This window comes from Sminthopsis crassicaudata, chromosome 1 (genome assembly GCF_048593235.1).
Source record: "Sminthopsis crassicaudata isolate SCR6 chromosome 1, ASM4859323v1, whole genome shotgun sequence".
NCBI lineage: Eukaryota > Metazoa > Chordata > Mammalia > Dasyuromorphia > Dasyuridae > Sminthopsis > Sminthopsis crassicaudata.
The window spans coordinates 268,156,088-268,176,596 of record NC_133617.1 but is presented as its reverse complement, the minus strand read 5'-3'; the positions used below and the strand labels follow the sequence as shown (position 1 = coordinate 268,176,596).

At 36.7% G+C, this 20,509-nt stretch overlaps 1 long non-coding RNA gene across 1 annotated transcript in view; it reads right to left on the bottom strand.

The window, feature by feature from the left end:
* Positions 1-585: 585 nt before the first annotated feature.
* Positions 586-20,509, bottom strand: part of LOC141549321 (uncharacterized) — a 180,070-nt gene continuing 160,146 nt past the window's right edge. Inside the window, exon 5 of the long non-coding RNA XR_012484324.1 lies at positions 586-2,941. This is a non-coding gene — a long non-coding RNA (uncharacterized LOC141549321). The remainder of the gene's footprint in view (positions 2,942-20,509) is intronic.

Below are 20,509 nucleotides of genomic sequence, written 5' to 3'. Positions count from 1 at the left end.
TTATCCCGCCCTAATTTCTCTCCTGACCTCTAGCTATTCATCTCCAACTGCCTACTACACATATCAAACTGGATATGTCCAAAATTGAATTCATTATCTTTCCCCCCCAAACCCTTTGTCTTCTAAATGTCTATGCTACTATCAAGAGTACGATCACTCTTCCATTTACTTAGATTCTCAAGTTAGGTGGATTCTTCAGCTCCTCACTTTTTCTTAACTCCCATATCCAATAAATTATGAAGTCATTTCTGCTTTTGTAAAATCTTTCATATATGCTCCTGTTTATCTTCTGACATTGACAACCTTTGGCTCTCTCTCTCTCTCTCTCTCTCTCTCTCTCTCTTTCTCTCTCTCTCTCTCTTTCTCTCTTTCTCTCTCTTTGTCTCTCTCTTTCTCTCTTTCTCTTTCTCTCTCTTTCTCTTTCTCTCTCTCTTTCTCTCTCTTTCTCTCTCTCTCTCTTTCTCTCTCTTTCTCTTTCTCTCTCTCTTTCTCTCCCCATCTCCCTCTCCCTCTCCCTCTTTCCCTCTCCCTCTCTCCCTCTTTCCCTCTCCCTCTCCCTCTCTCATTGTCCGTCTCTCCCTCCTTCTTCTCCCCCTCTCCTTGTACTCCCTGTCCTTCTAACCTATTTCCAATTGAGTAGGAATAATGATGATGATACCAATAGTGGTGATGATAATGTCTGACATTTCTAAAAAACTTTTAAGATTTGCAAAGAAATTTTTATACATTATTTCATTTGATCAGGAAGACCATTCACCTCATTTAACACCCCTACACTCAGTGCCACAAAATTTTCAGACACCATGAAAGAATTCATAGCCTTTAAAAAAGTGAAATTTGCCTTATTATATGTGAGTAGTAAGATAAGCATAGAAGTGTCAGTAAATCAAATTTACTAAGCCAAAAGAAGTAAGTTGTTGAATTGTAACCCCTTGACTTGAAGGGTAGAGAGTTCTCATATAAAGCTGCAAAGTGTTCTGACCTTCCGTCTACCTAAGCTCTATTATTTATGCTCTTTACATTGAGGACTCCCATTGCTGGCAGCTTTTTACATAGGTGACCTTTTTTCATAGACAGGATGGTGTATGAAGAGAAGGATTTAGTGGGGAAAAAAATGGGAGGGGATAGTTGGAAAGGAAAATCTAGTTCTCTTAGAGAAAAGAAAATATACATTAAATCCCTATGTGAACAAATTCATGGATGACACTTGGGTTTCTGAGATCCATTTCTTTTCATTTTTAAAAGCCAGTTGTAATGTCACGTCTGAACATCTTAGTTATGGCAGGGGATTTATAGTCACAGCCTTCCTAGTAAAGAAACATAAAATAGTCCTTTTCTATGGCAAAACAATCCCAAACACAGCAAAGAGTCTGAAACACCATCTGTTGCTACGTTGAAATGTTTGAATAAGAGGGTGAAAGAGGAGAAGATGGCTGATAAATCGAGGGAGCTCTTATATACATAAATATCCAATCTGAGCTGTCTGCTTGGGAGTTGGGAGGTGAAAAAAGAACTTTATGTCCTTATTGGGAAATTTGAATTCATTTGAAGTCATCTAAGCTTTAAAATAAAGAAGATAAAAGAAGTTGTTTAAGTTAGGCATGTATTTCAATTTGCTAAGAAAAGAGATGAAACAGGATGGTAGAAAATTATGAAATAATGAATATTTTAATAGTGTTTTAAGACCTTTTGTTTTCATTCCTTAAGTACACAACCACTGCTTAGAGGGGTGTTTATTTGTTTATTTGTTAAATCAATTAAATTGGTTGTAAATTTAAACCGATCTCTAATATGAAATCCCTGTCCACTGCAACAAAATGTTTGAGAGTTTTCAGAAAATATAATAAAGATGACCCGTGAGTTTGTATCCCAACACTTGCATTCATTCAATCACAAAAATTAATTATTTGCGATCCTAACTGTAGGAAACAAAAGAACTATTAATAAGGAATGATTAACACCTCGTCCCGGGATCTTTTCTATCCGAACGTAATCTAATGTTTATTAGCGATGAGAACAAGACCCTAATAAATCAAGTACAGCACTCCCAATAAAGAAAGCTAACGAAGAAGACTCCGATTCTCCCTTGTCCTGTTGTCCAGGACCCTCTGGAGCCTGCCGCCCGTGTCTCCTCACTCGGTCCGGTCTCTTCCACCAGTGGGAATGCTCCAGAGAGGGGAAGGGCACTCCGTAACGAAAGTGTTGCTTCCTGGCTCCGACGGCCAAACAGCGGCTTGATTAAATCACGCGGGCTTTAATAAAGAAGGATGGGCGCCGAGGAAATCCAACCCAAGGGCCGCGGTTTCTGCAGCAGGAGGCAGCGGACGTGCCCTCAGCCTCAAACGTAAATTTCTCCTTGTTATCTTTGATTTTAAGCCCCCCAACAATGCAAAGCCCAAGGGGCTATTTGGGACCCTCGCTAAGAACCGTCTTCTTCTGTAATTTTAAAAGCGACGGGGAATGAGCATTCAGAGGCAATAGATGGGCTTTAGGGTTGGGAAGAGAGGCCGTCCGCGCCTCCGATTGCGGCTGCCCCCGATTCTGCCCGGGGCAAACCAGAACGTTTTCGCGGGTTGGACTTCGAGATGGACTTTATCCGCAGCAGCCAGTAGGTGGAGCACGAAGCTCCCGGCTCATCTGGGAGAGCCGGCTCATTGGCCCGTGTGATTGCTGAGTATTTTGATTCATAAAAAACATAAATTCTAGTAGATGAATAATAACAATAAAAGGAGATGACTATAGTGCACCATAGACATAAATTTTTAAAACCCAGAAATCCAGATATTTGAGATTATTTAATTTGATTTACTGAATTTGAATAACGGGGTAATGTAATGGTCCATGGCAGGACTATTTAGCTTTTACGGCTTCTAAATGCTTCTCTTTAGGGTGATTGCACTCAGTTGCACGGTCACTAGAGAACTCTGTCCCCATCTCCAAGCTGTGTAAACAAATTGGGGAGAGAATAATTACACATTGTTAGAAAGGCAATAAGAAAGTATTGAATATAGGGGGAAGAAAGCTTGACGCAACAAAGTTTCTTTTTCTTTTCCTCAGGTAATAAAGTTAACTTGCAAATGCCTAGGGACCACTTTTAAGGACTCCATTTAAATGACTGATCGGAAAACCAGTTACTTCTGAAGGGAGAGTCCTCATTTGTGTTTTATTTTTAATTTTCCACAATCATATAATTTTCCTTTTGACATGAAAATGAAAGATTGAGTTGGGAGCTTTCTATTTCCACCGGCTTTAGAACTGCCATGGCAGGGCTTTGTGTGAAGGAGAAATTCAGGCCATCCTTCAGTGAAAGAGAATGTATCACGACTCCTAAGAGAAAAATGCCACCTCAGGACTCTGAAGCCTGTTCAGACAAATGCACCCAGTCAAGCACAAGGACGGCACCCACGTATCCACATACACTATATGCATATGTAAATTCATACATATAATGCACACCCATACACACGCACTCGGGGCTGTCTGTGTGCCATTCGCTCCCCTATTGTTTTCAGTGAGACTGATTTTGGCACCAGCTCTTTAGCACTTTGGAAGGGCCTTCATTAGCACTGGGAGAGTATCCAAAAAGAATCCAGAAAAATCAACACATGGCTGCTCTTGTTCTCACGATAAATGACAGCTTTGGTGGAAAAACAACAACAGTAAAGAAGCAAAACAAAAACCAAAAAGCAACAAGAGTAGCAATAATGTGAATAGAGGAAGTCAGACATCACTAACTCTGACTGGATTTTTTTCTAATCAATTTTAATTTATTTATTTATTCCATTTTTTTTTAAACAACCATATCCCTTTGCCACCAGGCCTTGGGGCACTTTCACACAATTAAAAATATAAATAATGAAAATATTTTAAGAATACTCCAAAAAGAACAACAGTTACATACAAATATGCATGTACAAAATATACCATTCGTAAATATTTCCATATAGTATGTTATTTGTATATGTATGCATATAATATATATATATGTATAATACATATCTATATTTCTTGGCCATTAGACCATTTATATCATTAAATTATTCTATACTCCTAAATACATGTCATGATATCAATGACCCAGAAGCAAGGAACCAGAGGTCTGGTTAAGTACAGAGTCTCTACTTGAATTGCTCATGGAAAAAATTACCTGAGGTGGTTTTTTGGGTTTTTTTTAATTGACACATTTCACTTTTTAAAAAGAGACAGCAAATGATCTCACTTTTAACAGTAAACTTTTGTGATTCCTTATATCTTCTAAAAGAAAAGAAAGGTGGTATGCTTTCACTTTAACAAGTTACCTGACATGTTCATCTTGAAACCATTAGTAGAGCTCTCTTGTAGTTCCCAGATGCCATAATAATACATGTTGAGAAGTGAGCAAAAAGTTAGAGAATATTAGAGTGTAAGGGACACTAGAGATGTCTTAGTCCAATCCTACCATTTTATTTTATAGACAAAGAAGCTGAGACCGATTGAAAAAGAAGAAATTATTTTGCTTAAAGTCACACAATTTAATTCAATAAATGTTTATTAAATACCTAGTATGTACAAAAGGCACTTTGCTAGGGGTTGAGAATACAGAGACAAAAAGCAAAATAATCCTTGCTCTCATGGAGCTTCATTATATTGGGGAAAGGGGAAGTAGAGGATGTGATATGTACACAAGTAAATAAATACAGAGTACAAAATGATATAAATTAATTTTAAGAAGGTTCTGAGCTGTCCTTAAAAGGAAGCTAGAGATTCCATGAAGCAGAAATGAGGAAGGAATGCATTCCAGATGTAAGGATATACTTCCATAATATGTTCTGCACAGGATCCAGCTAGCAGATCAGTTTGATTAGAATAGAGAGTATTTAAAAGGAAATAATATGAAGTAGGAATGAAAAGGTAGGTGGAAACTTATGAAGTATTTTAAAGGCCAAACAAAGTTTGGTTGTATTCTATAAGTAAGGGAGCTACTGAAGATTTTTGAGCATAGTGGTGATTGCTTTGATCTATATTTTTAGGAATATCAATTTGACAGCTATATGCATAATGATTAGGAGAGGGAAAAGACTGGATGGAGGAAGAATATATAGATTGGACCAGGTCACCATCCTATTGATGAGGAGGCTATTGAAATAATTCAATTGAAAGATGAAGAAGGTTCTCCTAGAATAGTCTGTAAATGAAAAGAGGGGAATGCATAAAAGAAATGTTATAGGAGTGGAGGTAAAATATGTTTGGACCAAAATCAATAATTAATTGAATATAAGAGATAAGGAAGAAGGAAGAATCACAAATGCCTCCAAGGTAGCAAACCTGGGTAGCTTAAGAATGATTGGTAATATATAAAAAGATGGGGAATTTTGGAAAAGAGATAAGTTTGGAGAAAATGAGTCCCTTTTTGAATACATGTTTGAAATGCCTAGAGAACATATAGGTGTTGATACTCAGCAGGAAGTTACTAATCAAACCCAGACTCAAATTTAGAAATTATATCTAGGTAGATACATTTTGATGTTATCTGTTTAGGGATGGAAATTAAATCTATGGGAACCAATGTCACTGTCCAAAGAGAAAGTACAGAGACAGATACAGGACAGAAACAAAAGAGAAGATCTATGTTTGGTGCAAAAGGAATGCTGAAGGAGGAAAGATGATAAAGAAGGAGAAATCTTACACAGAGAAGTAGAGAGTGGTGTTTCAGAAGCCAGGAGAGGAGAGAGCATAGAAGAAGAGGGTATGATGAGTAGTATAGAACGATTCCTTGAGATGTTAAGAGAAGTAAGTCTGAGAAATCGTCATTGATTTAGCAAGTAAACCTTAGAAAAAATAATTTCAGTCAAGTTTTAGGGTGGAAGCCAAATTTCAAGGGATTAAGAAGTGAAAAAGAGGAGATAAGTGCTGACAAAGTTTTCTAGGAGTTTGACACAGAAAATGGGGGAAAAATATAAGGAAGGGGATAGAGAGAGCTGGACTTGGAACCTGAATTCAAATAATGATCATTCATTTTTTCCCAACAACAAAATGCTATTCTATATTGAAATCATTGGTTCAATTCTGACTCCATTATCTGTATGGTACAGTTTGAATTGGAAAGATGGAGAGGCAGACAGACACAAAGATAGATAAACATTTACTATGTACCAGACTCTACAAACAAAAGAAAGCAAGACAATCTGTGCCTTCAACACATAAAGAGAAATGGCAGGGTATATTCATGGCTGGAAATGTCTAGAAAATGCTGGGGAACCTGAAAAGAGCAAAATAAGACTAAAGCTGCTTATCTAAGTTCAGGATGGTTCCTCTCACAGGAAGCAATGCATTCTATTTCTAGTTCATATGCCCAGCACAACTCCAGAGCTGAAGTAAAAGCTCTTTCACCCTATGTGAGTCACTGATTAATCTCCCCACCCCCACTATCCCTTCCCTTGGCTTGTATTGGGGGAATAGAAGGATTATTTGAGTGAGAGTGAAACAGCCTATGAACTGTCTAGCTCCCTTCCCCCTCTAGGAAGAGGCAAAAGGATTGTAGATGGTTTAGACTCACCACTTGTAATTGAAAGAAAACTTTCTGAGATGATGTAAGAGTTTGCAGCTTAGTGTATTTTCCTGCCATTCCTTTTTCCCTAATATGATATATATATGTATATATAGATATAGATATATATGATTAATGTGTTAGCTGCTCAAAGGGAAGAGATCAAAACTAGGGTAAATGGGATCTTAGATGAGTATTGTGAATAGATAGTGAACTCATTCTAAATACTTGGAAATAACTAAGGAACTACTTCTGTGATCTTGGCTAAGTCATTTTTTTATCTCTCTAGGTCTTGGTTTCCACATTTGTAAAATTAAGAAGTTGAATTTGATCAATTGTTTCCAAAGAGGGGGGCCTTGTCCTGATTCCAAGGGCTATATGATCAACCAGTCTGAATGGAAAGATAAATGCCACTTCCAGATTCCACTTGAGAGCCAATGACACACTTGTCCCCAGCACAACAACAATATTCATCATAGCTTAACATCACCCTACCTAGGGTCAGAACCCAGCCCACCTCAGCATTCTTCGAATTTATCATTCAGATTATATTGTATTGCCATAAGCTCCTCTCAAGCAAGTAGATTCTTTTTTTTGGGGGGGGAGAGGGGAAGTGACTATATTTATTCTTTCCTTTCTGAGTTACTAAAACTATTTGTTCACTTTTTTAAAAATTCTCACCTGTACATATTTTAAAAGTTTAGAAACAGAGTTCTCAAACTTATTTTTAAAATATCCCAAATAAAAAATTTCAGCAGGTTTTGAATTCATTTCGAACTGGAAATGTGATGTGGTGCTATCTATAAGCAAGAATTCTCTGGATGGGGACAGTTCCCAAATCTATTATTAGTCAAGAAAAAAAATGCATAAGTGCAACAACTTTCCAATTAACTAATCATTAAAAGAACAGCTGACTGACACTGGGGAAGATGAACATTTGCTAGCTGAATACCAACGAAAACCTCTTTGAAATTCAAAAATGGAATGAGAAATTTAGCATCAAGATGTAGTAAGCACAAGCAAAGAGGTCCTTTTTTCACATCTACATATCCTTAGGAAGTATCTCTATCATAGTGTCATAGGTATAAAGAGGGAAAGTACTTCCTGGGGAATCTAGTCCAGCCCCTCATTTTTCACTTCAAGACATCAAGGCCCGGGGGGAGGGGAGGGGCTAAAGTGACCTGTTCCACATCACACTGGATAGTAAGCCTCAGAAGCAGGATCTGAAACAAGGTTCTCTGACTCTAGAGTTAATGTGTTACCTACTGAGTACTGAAATAAACTGAATTTAGTAATTAGTTGCTGTTGTTTAGTATTTTCCAGTCATATCCAACTCTTTGTGATCTCATTTTGGGTTTTTTGGCAAAGATACTGGAGTCGTTTACCATTTCCTTCTCCAGTTTACTTTACAGATGAGGAAACTGAGGCAGAATTAAGTTAATTTGCCTATGGTCACACAGCTGGTGTCTAAAGTCAAATTTGAATTCAGGTCTGTTCCTTTATTCACTGCACCAACTAGCTACCCTAAAATTTAGTAAACAAATCTTCAAATTGCTGTGTCATAAAGTATCAAATCTTAAGGCTTTTCCATAGCAGTCTTGCCTCTCAGAAAGCTTCAAAAGAAAGAGAGGGAGAGTCAAAAGATTGTCTCTTTTGTATTCCTACTGCATTCCACCTCTTTTCAAACCCCAGAGTCAGAGCAGGAAGCAATTCCCCAAAGTCTCCTGTAATGAATGAGAACCATGAAGAGAAGACCTGCTAGTGTTCCAAATCACACATCAGCAAGGGCAAATTTGAGCACATTTTGTGCTTTTTTTCATATTGTTACATTCCTGTTCCAAAAGACTATGGGTTTGATTCTACCCAGAAGGCCAACAGAATTGGTATGGAGAGTCATATAATTCATAGCAAACCCAAATTTCTTACTGAAAACATAATATTTGCATTTGAAGATCTCAAATATGTTCCCTTTACAAATATTGAAGATTAACAGAGAGAGAGAGGGATACACACATACACATACAGAGACAGACAGAGAAAGAAAGACAGACAGAGACATAGAGGGAGAGAGAGAAATGTATAGATAGATAGATGTAGATAGACACAGATAGATTAATAGAAGAACAGCTAACTAGATGAAGGTAGATAGACAAACATAAAAAATAGAGATGGCTAGGTAGATAGATCATATAATATGTATTTTTCAATGTATCATTTCAGGAACAGTTCTAATTTCATTTTAAGCAAATCTTTGTCCTCTATCACTGTACTCTTACTCCCTCACTTGTCAAGAAAACATCATAAGATTTAAAAAGTCTAACTATCAATGGTCTATCTATAAAGTCTTTATCCAGGGTCAGGAGCCCTACTCCTCTCTTTGCAACCTGTATCATCCTTGACTCCTCACTCTCTCTCAACTTCTATTTCCTATCTGTTGCCAAGACCTGCCAATACTGTTCTTTTCCTCCTCTGCCATTATCCCAGTACAGGATTTCATTACCTGGTTTGTCTTCTTGCTTAGGGTCTCTTCTCATTTCAGTCCATCCTCCATTCAATTGTTAAGTTGATCTTTATACAGTAAAAATCTGATGATGTCAGTTCCTCTGACCCCCCCCCCTTCAATAAATCCCTATGGCTTCCTACTGCCTATAGAATCAAATAAATTCTTCTGGTTGAAAGCCTTCTTTACCTTGCTCCTTTTCTATCAATCTTCTTACACCTTATTTCCCTTCATGTACTCTTTGTAAGTCAAAGACTCTACCCTTCTTGCCCTCCTCATACAAGACACTTATTGCTTAGCTCTAAGAATTTTCAGTGGTGTTCCCTGTGTGATATTCTCTCCTTCCTCTTTCCATCTTTTGGCATCCCTCAAGTGCTAGATCAATTCCTGCCTTCTGCATGAAAGTCTCCCTTCCCAGCCCCCCTTAATATTGCTGCCTTCCGAAATTAGATATGGATCCACACTTAACACCATATACCAAGATAAGATCAAAATGGGTCCATGACTTAGGCATAAAGAATGAGATAATAAATAGATTAGAGGAACAGAGGATAATCTACCTCTCAGACTTGTGGAGGAGGAAGGAATTTATGACCAGAGGAGAACTAGAGATCATTATTGATCACAAAATAGAAGATTTTGATTACATCAAACTAAAAAGTTTCTGTACAAATAATACTAATGCAAACAAGATTAGAAGGGAAGTAACAAATTGGGAAAATATTTTTAAAAACAAAGGTTCTGACAAAGGTCTCATTTCCAAAATATATAGAGAACTGACCATAATTTATAAGAAACCGAACCATTCTCCAATTGATAAATGGTCAAAGGATATGAACAGACAATTCTCAGAGGAAGAAATTGAAACTATATCCACTCACATGAAAGAGTGTTCCAAATCACTACTGATCAGAGAAATGCAAATTAAGACCACTCTGAGATACCACTACACACCTGTCAGATTGGCTAAGATGACAGGAACAAATAATGACAAATGTTGGAGGGGATGTGGGGAAATTGGGACACTAATACATTGCTGGTGGAGTTGTGAAAGAATCCAGCCATTCTGGAGAGCAATCTGGAATTATGCCCAAAAAGTTATCAAACTGTGCATACCCTTTGACCCAGCAGCGCTACTACTGGGATTATATCCCAAAGAAATACTAAAGAGCGGAAAGAGACATATATGTGCCAAAATGTTTGTGGCAGCTCTTTTTGTTGTAGCTAGAAACTGGAAGATGAATGGATGTCCATCAGTTGGAGAATGGTTGGGTAAATTGTGGTATATGAAGGTTATGGAATATTATTGCTCGGTAAGAAATGACCAGCAGGAGGAATATAGAGAGGCCTGGAGAGACTTAAATCAACTGATGCTGAGTGAAATGAGCAGAACCAGAAGATCACTGTACACTTCAACAACAATACTGTATGGGGATGTATTCTGATGGAAGTGGAAATCTTCAACATAAAGAAGATCCAACTCACTTCCAGTTGATCAATGATGGACAGGGGTAGCTGCACCCAGAGAAGAAACACTGGGAGGGGAATGAAAATTGTTAGCACTAATATCTGTCTGCCCAGGTTGCATGTACCTTCGGATTCTAATGTTTATTGTGCAACAAGAAAATGATATTCGCACACATGTATTGTACCTAGACTATATTGTAACACATGTAAAATGTATGGTATTGCCTGTTGTCGGGGGGAGGGAATAGAGGGAGGGGGGTAATTTGGAAAAATGAATACAAGGGATAATATTATAAAATATATATATATATATAATAAAAAAATATTGCTGCCTTCCTTCAGATATTACCTCCAATTTATCTTTATACATATGAGTTTTCGTGATATCTCCCCCCATTAGAATGTGACCTCCTTGAGGATAAAAACTGGTTTTGCCTTTCTTTATATCCTCTGTGCCTGATACATAGTAGTATTTAAATGCTTTGTTGACTTGCTTTAACCCTCTCCTAAACAACCCAGAGCCAGCAGGAAAATAGCGTTAACCAATAAAAACATTGTGATCAGAATTCACCTTTAGCCCTACAACAGACAGAATCCTAGAATTTGGTTTTAAGGTACCCATTTTAAAAACCATTAAGTTCAATTTGTACTTGGACAAGAATCTCCTCTTGGAAGTATGACCAAAGGGTATAAAACTGTGCATACCCTTTGATCTAACAATACTGCCACTAGGTCTGCATCCCAAATAGATAAAGAAAAAAGTGTGTAGGGGTTCCTATTTGTACAAAACTATTTATAGCAGCTCTTTTTGTGGTGACAAAGAATTGGAAATTGAGAGAATTTCCATCAATTGGGGAATGGCTGAACAAGTTGTAGTATATGATTGCAATGGGATGCTATTATGCTATAAGAAAGGAAAAGCAGTACTTAAATGAAGTGATTCAAAGTGCAGAAGAACATTATACACATTAACAGCAACATTTTGTAATAATCAACTATGAATAACTTACCTCTTCTCAGCAATACAATAATCTAAGACAATAATTCCAAAGGACTCATGATGAAAAAAATGCTATCTACCTCCAGAGAAAGAACTGATGGAGTCTGAATGCAAATCAAAGTATACTATTTTTTATTTTTTTGTAATTATTTTTGATAATTTTTTGGTCTGTGTTTTCTTTTACAACATGACTAATATAAAAATGTTTTGCATGATTACACATGTATTACACATTCTTACTATACTAGAGAAAGACTAATGGAAGGAAGGGAGAGAATTCAGTATTCAAAATTTTAAAAATGAATGCTAAAAATTTTTCCACACGTAATTGGGGAAAAAAATAAAATATTTTAAAAAATGTATCTCCTCCATGGCATAGCCAACAAGTAATGAGACTTTTCCTGATAGCCCCTAGCAAGGGAGAAGATCCCTCTTTTCTGAGACATCTGATTCCACTTTTAGAAAATTTTAACTATTTAGAAGTTTTCCTTTCATGAAACCTAGGATATCAGATTTATAGCTGAAAGGAACCTCAGAGCCAATCTAAATCAATTCCTAATTTTACAGGTGAAAATTTTGAGGCCTTGGAGACATTAAATGATTTATACAAGGCCACACAAGTTTAAGGAGCTGAATCAGGATCTGAACCCAAGGTCTTTCGTTTCAAATATAAAAATCTTTCTGTCAGACACAGAGACTATGACTGTTTCATTATAACTTCTGCTCATTGTTCCCACTTCTGCCTTTAGAAGCCAAGCAGAATAAGCCTGAAATGTTTCCCACATAAAAGCCCTTCAGAAATTGCTACTGTGTTATCTCTAAATTTTCTAAGAGTAGCCACCATTTTATCAGACTTTTACTTCAGCTAATTTTTGCTTTAGCTACTTTCCCAGGACCTTTGTGGAAACATAATCACTGATGTTGAAAATGATCTTCTCATCACTGATATGCTATAAGATTTAGTCATGAGCTTACTGCCATTTCTGCAGGGATGGAGCACAGTAGGAAGGATAAAGTCAACCCCAATTGTCCTGTGCAAATCAACATCTCGTAGGGGTGAATGAATCAGCAATCCCAAAAATTCAAATTATTGCTTAATAAGAACATTTCTTTGTAATGGTCCAATTTTATTTTACTGTGGCCAATGTTGGGAACAAATTAATACAACATCATTTTCTCTGGACTCAAAGACAAGTATACCAACCCTCAAATCATATTTTGCTCTCTCTGCCAACCAGTTACTACTCAGTCAATCCAATAGTTGAATCATTTCATTGAACTTTGCTCTTGATCCTTTGCTCCCTTGTCTTATCACCACACATTTTTTTTCTACTTTTCAACTCTGAATTGTTCCCACTATTTACTTTCTCAGGTCCTATTTAAGAGCCACTCAACAGAGCTGAAAACTAGTCTCACAAATGCTGACAGTTCATTTGAGAAAAGGAAATTTAGGTAGATAATTTAAGGCAGTGGCCCTCAAACTTTTTAAATAGGGAGCCAGTTCACTGTCCCTGAGACTATTGGAGGGCCGGACTATAGTAAAAACAAAAACTCACACTGTCTCCGCCCCTCAGCCCATTTGCCATAACCTGGTGGGCTGCATAAACGTCCTCAGCAGGCCGCTTCTGGCCCGATGGCTGTAGTTTGAGAACCCCTGATTTAAGGGGACAGGAGGGTTTATTGAAGGATTTTTAATAATGGGAGAGACTTGGGTTTTAAGGCAATATGGAAAAGGTTCAAGAATAATGGGAAGATGATTGACAATACAATCTATTGGAGAAGGCAAGAAAAGATGGGATCATCTTTGGGCCTTCATTGCAACAAAGCAATCCATTTATTCTATTCTAATTGACTACCCATAAGACAGCTAGGAGGTTCAGTGGATAGTGTTGGGTTTAGAATCCAGAACACCCAAATTCAAATCTTGCTTCAGTCACTTACTAGCTGTGTGACCCTGAGCAAATTACTACCTCTGTTTGCTTTAAGGAAATGGCAAAACACTCTAATTATCTTTGCCAAGGAAAACCTATGGACAGTATGGTTCACAAGGTTATAAAGAGTCAGACATAATGCTACAATAACAAAAAGCTACCTTTCTACCTTCCTACACAACTTTTTCCAATCCTTTTCACTTCATTTCTCATTCCTTCATTCCTCCTGCACTTTGCCCTCCATTTATGTTTCTCAGCTGAGCACATGGAATCTTACTTTATGGAGAAAGCTGAGGTATTATGATGTGAGTTTCCTCTTTTCTTATTTCCTTCATATCATATCATTTCCTTTTATTATCACCTCCTACTCTCTCCTTTTTTCCAACTATAAGTTGACTATTCTTAAAAACACCAATCCATCTATATGTATACTTGATCCCATCTTTTCTTGCCTTCTCCAATAGATTGAATTCTCACCATCCCATTAATTTTGAACCTTTTCCTATCAACTAGTCCTTTCCATTTGCCTTAAAATATACCCAAGTCTCTCCCATTATTAAAAATCCTTCAATAAAACTCTCCTGTCCCCTTAAATTATCTACCTATATTTTCCTTTTCTCAGATAAATTCCTTTAAAAAGCTTTTTATATTTACTTCCTCTACTTCCTTACTCTTGCTTTTACAACATTTTACAATATAGCTTTCAGTTTCATCCTTTCATTAAAACTGATCTCTACAAAGTGATTATAATCTCTCAATTGCCAAACCTAAAGGTTGTTTTTTGTTTTATGGTATTTGTTCTTCTTAACCTATCTTCTATATCTGATACTGTTGATTAACTTCTCTTCTTAAATACTCTCTTTTCAAAAAAAAATATCTTTTCTGGATTTCCATGACACTCCTCTCTCCTAGATGTCCTTTTATCTGTCTGACTAATCTTTTCCAATATTCTTTGCTGATTCAGCATTCATATTTGATCTTCTCCAATAGATTGTTTGTTAGAGGTTTCTCAAGGTTCTCTCCTACTCGCCTTACTCTCTAAATTCTCTCTCAGGACCTCATCAGTTTCCAAGGATTTCACTATCTTCCCCTCTGCAAATGACTCATGGAACTATCTATTTGCTTACATAAATTCTAATATGCATACATAAACATATATGGGCATTTCACTTGCCTGGAACATGCTTCTTCCTTACTTCATACTCATAGCTCCCCTTTTCTTTTAAGATACAGTTCAAAAAACATCCTCTCCATCAAACTTTTTTTCATCCTTTCAACTAACTACAAGTGTAATTCCTGCCTTACTGCTTTGTATTTAATTGCCTTGTATATATTTTTAGATATTCACTTTAGATTTTTAAAGATAAAGGGGTGTAAATCAATAAAATTATTTCACCCTATCCAAAGTAAATGAAATGCTGCACCCCAATGGGAACAAGCCTTGACTGAATCCATCCTAGGCATTTCAACTAAGTGTGAAAAGACTTACATCAGTTTATATATCTTTTGGTCAAAAATGGTCAAAGAATATGAACAGACAGTTTTCAGATGAAGAAATTGAAACTATTTCTAGTCATATGAAAAGGTGCTTTAAATCACTATTGATCAGAGAGATGCAAATTAAGACAACTCTGAAATGCCATTACACACCTCTCAGATTGGCTGAGATGACAGGAAAAGATGATGATAATTATTGGAGAGGATATGGGAAAACTGGGACACAAATACATTGTTGGTAGACCTATAAATGGATCCAACCATTTTAATAATTTTTTAAAAATTTCTATATCTTTGATGAACCATTAGATGAACTTGAAATAATGCACTGAGGTAACTTAATCTCTGTCTAAGAGTTGACTTTGAAAATATCCCACTAAATTCAGATTAAGAGAGCTTCAGGTTCCAGCAAGCAGTGAAAGAGAAGACAATGTTCTACCTAAACCCTCTGGAAAGTTATTTGGAAATTATAAGGAAAATAGCATTTCACTTTTAGCCTTGTTCTCCCTCACTCCTTGACCAGAAGAGGACCTTGGAACTTTGAAGAATTTGGGGGCTTCCCATCTTCCCCCTAGAACAATAGTAGCTGACAGTAGTCACTGTATTAGGACTAAGTCAGCTTTACAAAGAGCCCGGTAAAAAAGCTAACACCATGTCAAATTGGAACTTTTCATTTAGTGAGAACCACATGATGTGAAGAAAGGAACTTCCGATAAGCAGAAGCTATGACTTACCCTTTCACTGTAAGTGCTAAGTTTGAGCTCACTTTCTCTGGATTCTGAATATAGTTAGAGGAGACATGGAAGGGGTGAAATTTATATCAACTTTACCACTTTGGTGACTATCCCTTTCTAAAAGATAATTAAGTCAATCAATCCATAATCATGGCAGGAAGCAACGTAATTAGATTGCAAGCTATATAACATTAGATAGCCAACCTACCTATCTAGAACCCTGAGGAAGCAAAGTCAACCTTTGGAGACCTGACTCATTAGTGTGAGTAGAAGTTTGGATAGTCAGCTCAGAGTGTATGCTACATATTTATGATGTACACATTTATATATGTATTTATTGTCTCATTAGTATGTAATCTCCCTGCAAGTATTTAAATTTTTGTATGTGAATCTCAATTCCTGGTATAGTGTCTCCAGAACATAGTAGATGCTTAATAAATACTGATTGATTTCCCACCTAACTGTTTCTTCTGGACTTTTCCCATCATGCCCCAGGAACCCCTTCATCTTTCAGGATCTTTTCAACCTGGAATTCACACCTCACCATTTCCTTCTAGTCCTGGAGCCCACCTCTCCCTTTGATTAAAGAGGGTGAAAAACTCTTCTCCAAAAACCTTCATTTAAGAAGAAAGCTTAAGTCCATAATCTCTTCCTTTCCCGTCCAATTCAACTCCTCTGGATTTCTCTACAATGTCAAGTACATTCTCTCCCACCTGTTTCCTTTCATGTCTTTCCCCATTAAATAACAAGACACTTGAAGGTAAGGACTATCCTTTACCTTTCTTTGTGTTCCCAGAGTTCATAGCACATAGTAGGTGAATAATAAATATTTGATGAAAGACTGACTGATGATTATTTCACTATCCAAAAAGAACTGGAAATTAATTTGAAGGAATTAATAAAATATGAAAGATTCTAAATTAAAAAGATAGAGCCAACAAATCTACTCAGTACCCTTTCTCCTGCAAAGGGAAAGACAAAGACTATAAGGTAATTAGCAAGAATGGCAATGTCAACTATTTATTAGTAATTGGGTAGAAGCCACCATGTATTGAATATGGATTAATGCCATTCTCTTCCAAATAGTGGGAACAATTTTCTTTGCCAGCAATGAATCCAGACAACCTGACTGGCCTGCTACATAAGCCAAGAGGAGAATGGGTCCAGTACCCATTTGTTGGCTACTGTGTATCTAACACCTCTGAAATTGCCATTGGAACACCCCTGAAGAAATGGCAAATGGAAAGATTTCTAACGTTGTTCAGCTATCACAGAAGCAAAGATTTTAGAAAGAAAGTTGATCATAAAGGAGAAAATATTTTTCACCAGGCCTTTGAATAGTCTATGATAAACACATACACATACACACACATACACACACACACACATACACACACCACAACACAACACATATGCTTTTGTTAAAGCATTGTGTTCCATTTACAAGTCACCAATGAAGTATAATATGAAAACCTTAGAGAAAATCCCAAGGAATGTCATTTCAACAAAGAAGATAAAAAGTTTGGTTAGATGATGGAATGCCATATGAATGAGAGCTAAACAGCTGTTCATTAAACATTATTTTAAATAAATAAATATATATGTATGTATTACATATATAAACATAATATACAATATAAACATTATTATAAACATAAATTATTAAACAGCTGGAAATTATACAATCCAAAGATGAGGGATCTTTTTTTTAATTACAAGGTCACAAGTTTCTCCAAGAAATGTGCAGTGTATCACAACAACATTCCATTTTGCTTTGTCTAGAGTAGTGTTTAGAAAGGGGAGAGAAGCACATTGAGAGTCCCATAGGCCGTCAAGCTAAGCCCATACTTAATCTTATTCAACTTCTGTATTTCACAAATGAGGAATCTAAAGCTCGGAAATTAGTTATTTGCTCTAGGTTACTTAGGTGATGATAGCATTAGAGATAGTACATGTGGCTCATAATTCTTAACCCAGCATTTATTACACTATACAGGTTTCTTCACAATACTGAAATCGGGCTTTAGATAAGAAATTGGAAAGATCTTCCTGGAATTAAACAGAGGAGTAGGGAAAGGATTTTAAACACTGACATATGTTAGCAAGAGAGCTGGGTTAAGCCAATTTTTCTGGAGTGGAAACAGTTTGAAGAAGGTAAACCAATTATAGTTGCTTTTGTTTTTCCAGGGATGGACAGAACATCATCCTCATTGGAGGCAGAAAAAATTTCTGAGAAATGATAATTCAATATCTAGCTCTTCATAAAGCATTATAGAGAGGATAGTTTCCACACAAATTAATCAAAGAGGAGTAATGAAGGCAGTAATACAAAAAATATTTATAAAGCGAAGGGTAATGATAATAATAGCACATTTTTATGGTCCTTTGAGGCTTGCCAGGCACTTTCCATATATGATAAGATCAATGTCTATTCAGGTTCCTACCCTCACCTTGATTCAGCTTAGATTTTCCTGAGACATTAATAAAGCTGGGACTTGATTCTCTTGAAGGTTGAAAGCAAGCCCCAAACTATGCTTCCCTTGACTCAGTTTCTGGTAGCCCTTGACTGTGTTTTAATGCTTAGTCCTTGTCATCTGTGAACATAAAATTCCCATACATGTGAAGCAAGGGTTCTGCAGACTTTGTGGGTATCTGGGGACCACACAAGACACCATAACCTGTCCTGCTGGACAGACAGGAAACAAATGGGGTTTCAAAGGCAGAAACTAAGCTTCACAGTATCCTTCCTATGTTAGGGGCTAAGTAAACCTCCTTTTATTAATTGTTCACTGACTTATAAGCAACCTGGTTTCATCCCAATGTCCAACTTGTATTAACAAGGTATCAGTGTCAGGCCTTCTCAGAATTCTATGCAATATCCCTTTGCAGTAGATAACCAAAATATTGGTATCCTCACTTTATAGAAGAGAAAATTGAAGTTCAGTGACTTGCCTTCACTCATAAACCTAATATGTGTAGGATTAGTGTTTGTACCCAATTCTCTTAACTCCAGTTCAATACTCTTTCAATTTTCCCATACTGTGATAGAAGAAGCATAATTATAAAATGAAGGGGAGCCTCTAGAGAAGTGCCTCAGCTGTTGCTTTACCAGATTGTCCGCAACTCGAAACAATTTCATGGGATGTGAGTTTGTGGACCCATCATGTGAGTAATTAAAACTCTGTTGGCTTTCACTGCAGTAGCATGAAATTTCCCGTTTGCTCCAGAACTCCCATATTTGAAGCAAAATTGTCACCAGCTGTGCTTGCAACTTACTTTCTTCCTCTGTGGAAAGTCAGATGCAAAGCAGCCTCAATGAAATGTTGATCAAAAAGAATTTGGGAACTCTACCATTCAAAATTCAATAAAAGGCATCTTCTTCTTAAGAACACTGTGGTAGGTGCTAATATACATACAAAATTTAGATGAGACATTTCTTGCCCTTATAAAACTTACAGTCTAGTGGGGGAGAGGGGATGAATATACATGTGATTTGTTAAGAATCCAAGAATAACTCAATGAGCATTTTTAAATCATTTACAGAGTACAAAAGTTAATGGCTGGGAGAATCAGGAAAAATATCCAGAAGAATTGACATTTAAGTTAGGCTGAACAAAGATATGAAGACCAGTAAGCACAAAGTATATTCAGAAGATAAGAAGTAGTTCAGTTTGACTGTCCATATAAGTATAAAGTATATAAAATATAAAGTCTGTAGCAAAAATTGTAGAGCCTTAGATGTGTAAAAAAAAAAAAAAAAGTAGACTTACTTAGTAGGTGAGAGTTTTAGCATGTTTATGTAAAAGGAAGACAAGTCTATCACCCATGCAAAGGATGGTTTGAAGTAGAAAGAAAATTGAAATCGAACTATTATAACTTCTACTACCACCTTCTAGGCCTATGGTCCACAAGGACCATGGTAAGATACTTATAGGAATAGAACAGGAAAATAGATGCAAGAAAGAATGTGGCCATCAAACCTATGAAGTTTAGAAATCAACCAGATATCAGAAATGAATAAGAGAAAAGAGTCAAAGATAATATTTTGGACAAGGGGAATTATGCCAGTAAAGAAATATAAAATCAGAAATAGATTGATGGGAGAGAACTATGACTATGCCTGTCAACAAAAATTCAAATCTACTGCCTTCTCTAAGAAAATGTCTTGCTAAGCTCCATGAGTGGAAAAATAATCCTGTGTCAGTGGGATTGTAGATCACAAAAGATGTGATATTAAGACAAAAGTTTGTCTCTGAAACAAATAGAACCAGAAAAAATTCAGCTACTCTTCTCATCATTATTTGTACTGTGCTGATAATATCTTTGATGGTATCAGTAAACCAAGAAAAAACAGCACAAATCAAATGGTTAAATTTCATTTGTAGAATGTTATAGCTGAGAGGTTCTTTAGAGAGAGTCTATTCTAACCTCTATATTTTGCAAATGAGGAAACTGAGGTCCAGAGAAGTGATTTGCCCACTGTCCAATTGATTGTTCGGTCAAGGGAAAACCAGAAGTCAAGTCTCCAGATATCTATGCCATTGAAGTTCTGCTAAGGCACTCGGCCAATGATACTTCCATTCATTCAATATATTTATCTCTGAGTATTCTGCCCAGTGTCATGAATGACTGAGTGGAAGCATTATGGATATATTTTCTGATGGTGCATTTAAGATTATAGATTTGAGGCCAGAAGGGACTTTAGAGACCACCTAGTTGGACCCCCTTATTTATTTTGCAAAGGAGGAAAGGCAGGAGCAGAGAGATTAAGTGATTTGTCCAAAACTAGTTGGGCCTTAGATTCAAACCCAGGTCTTTGGGCCCGAAAGCCAGCATTCTTTTCACTACTCCAAC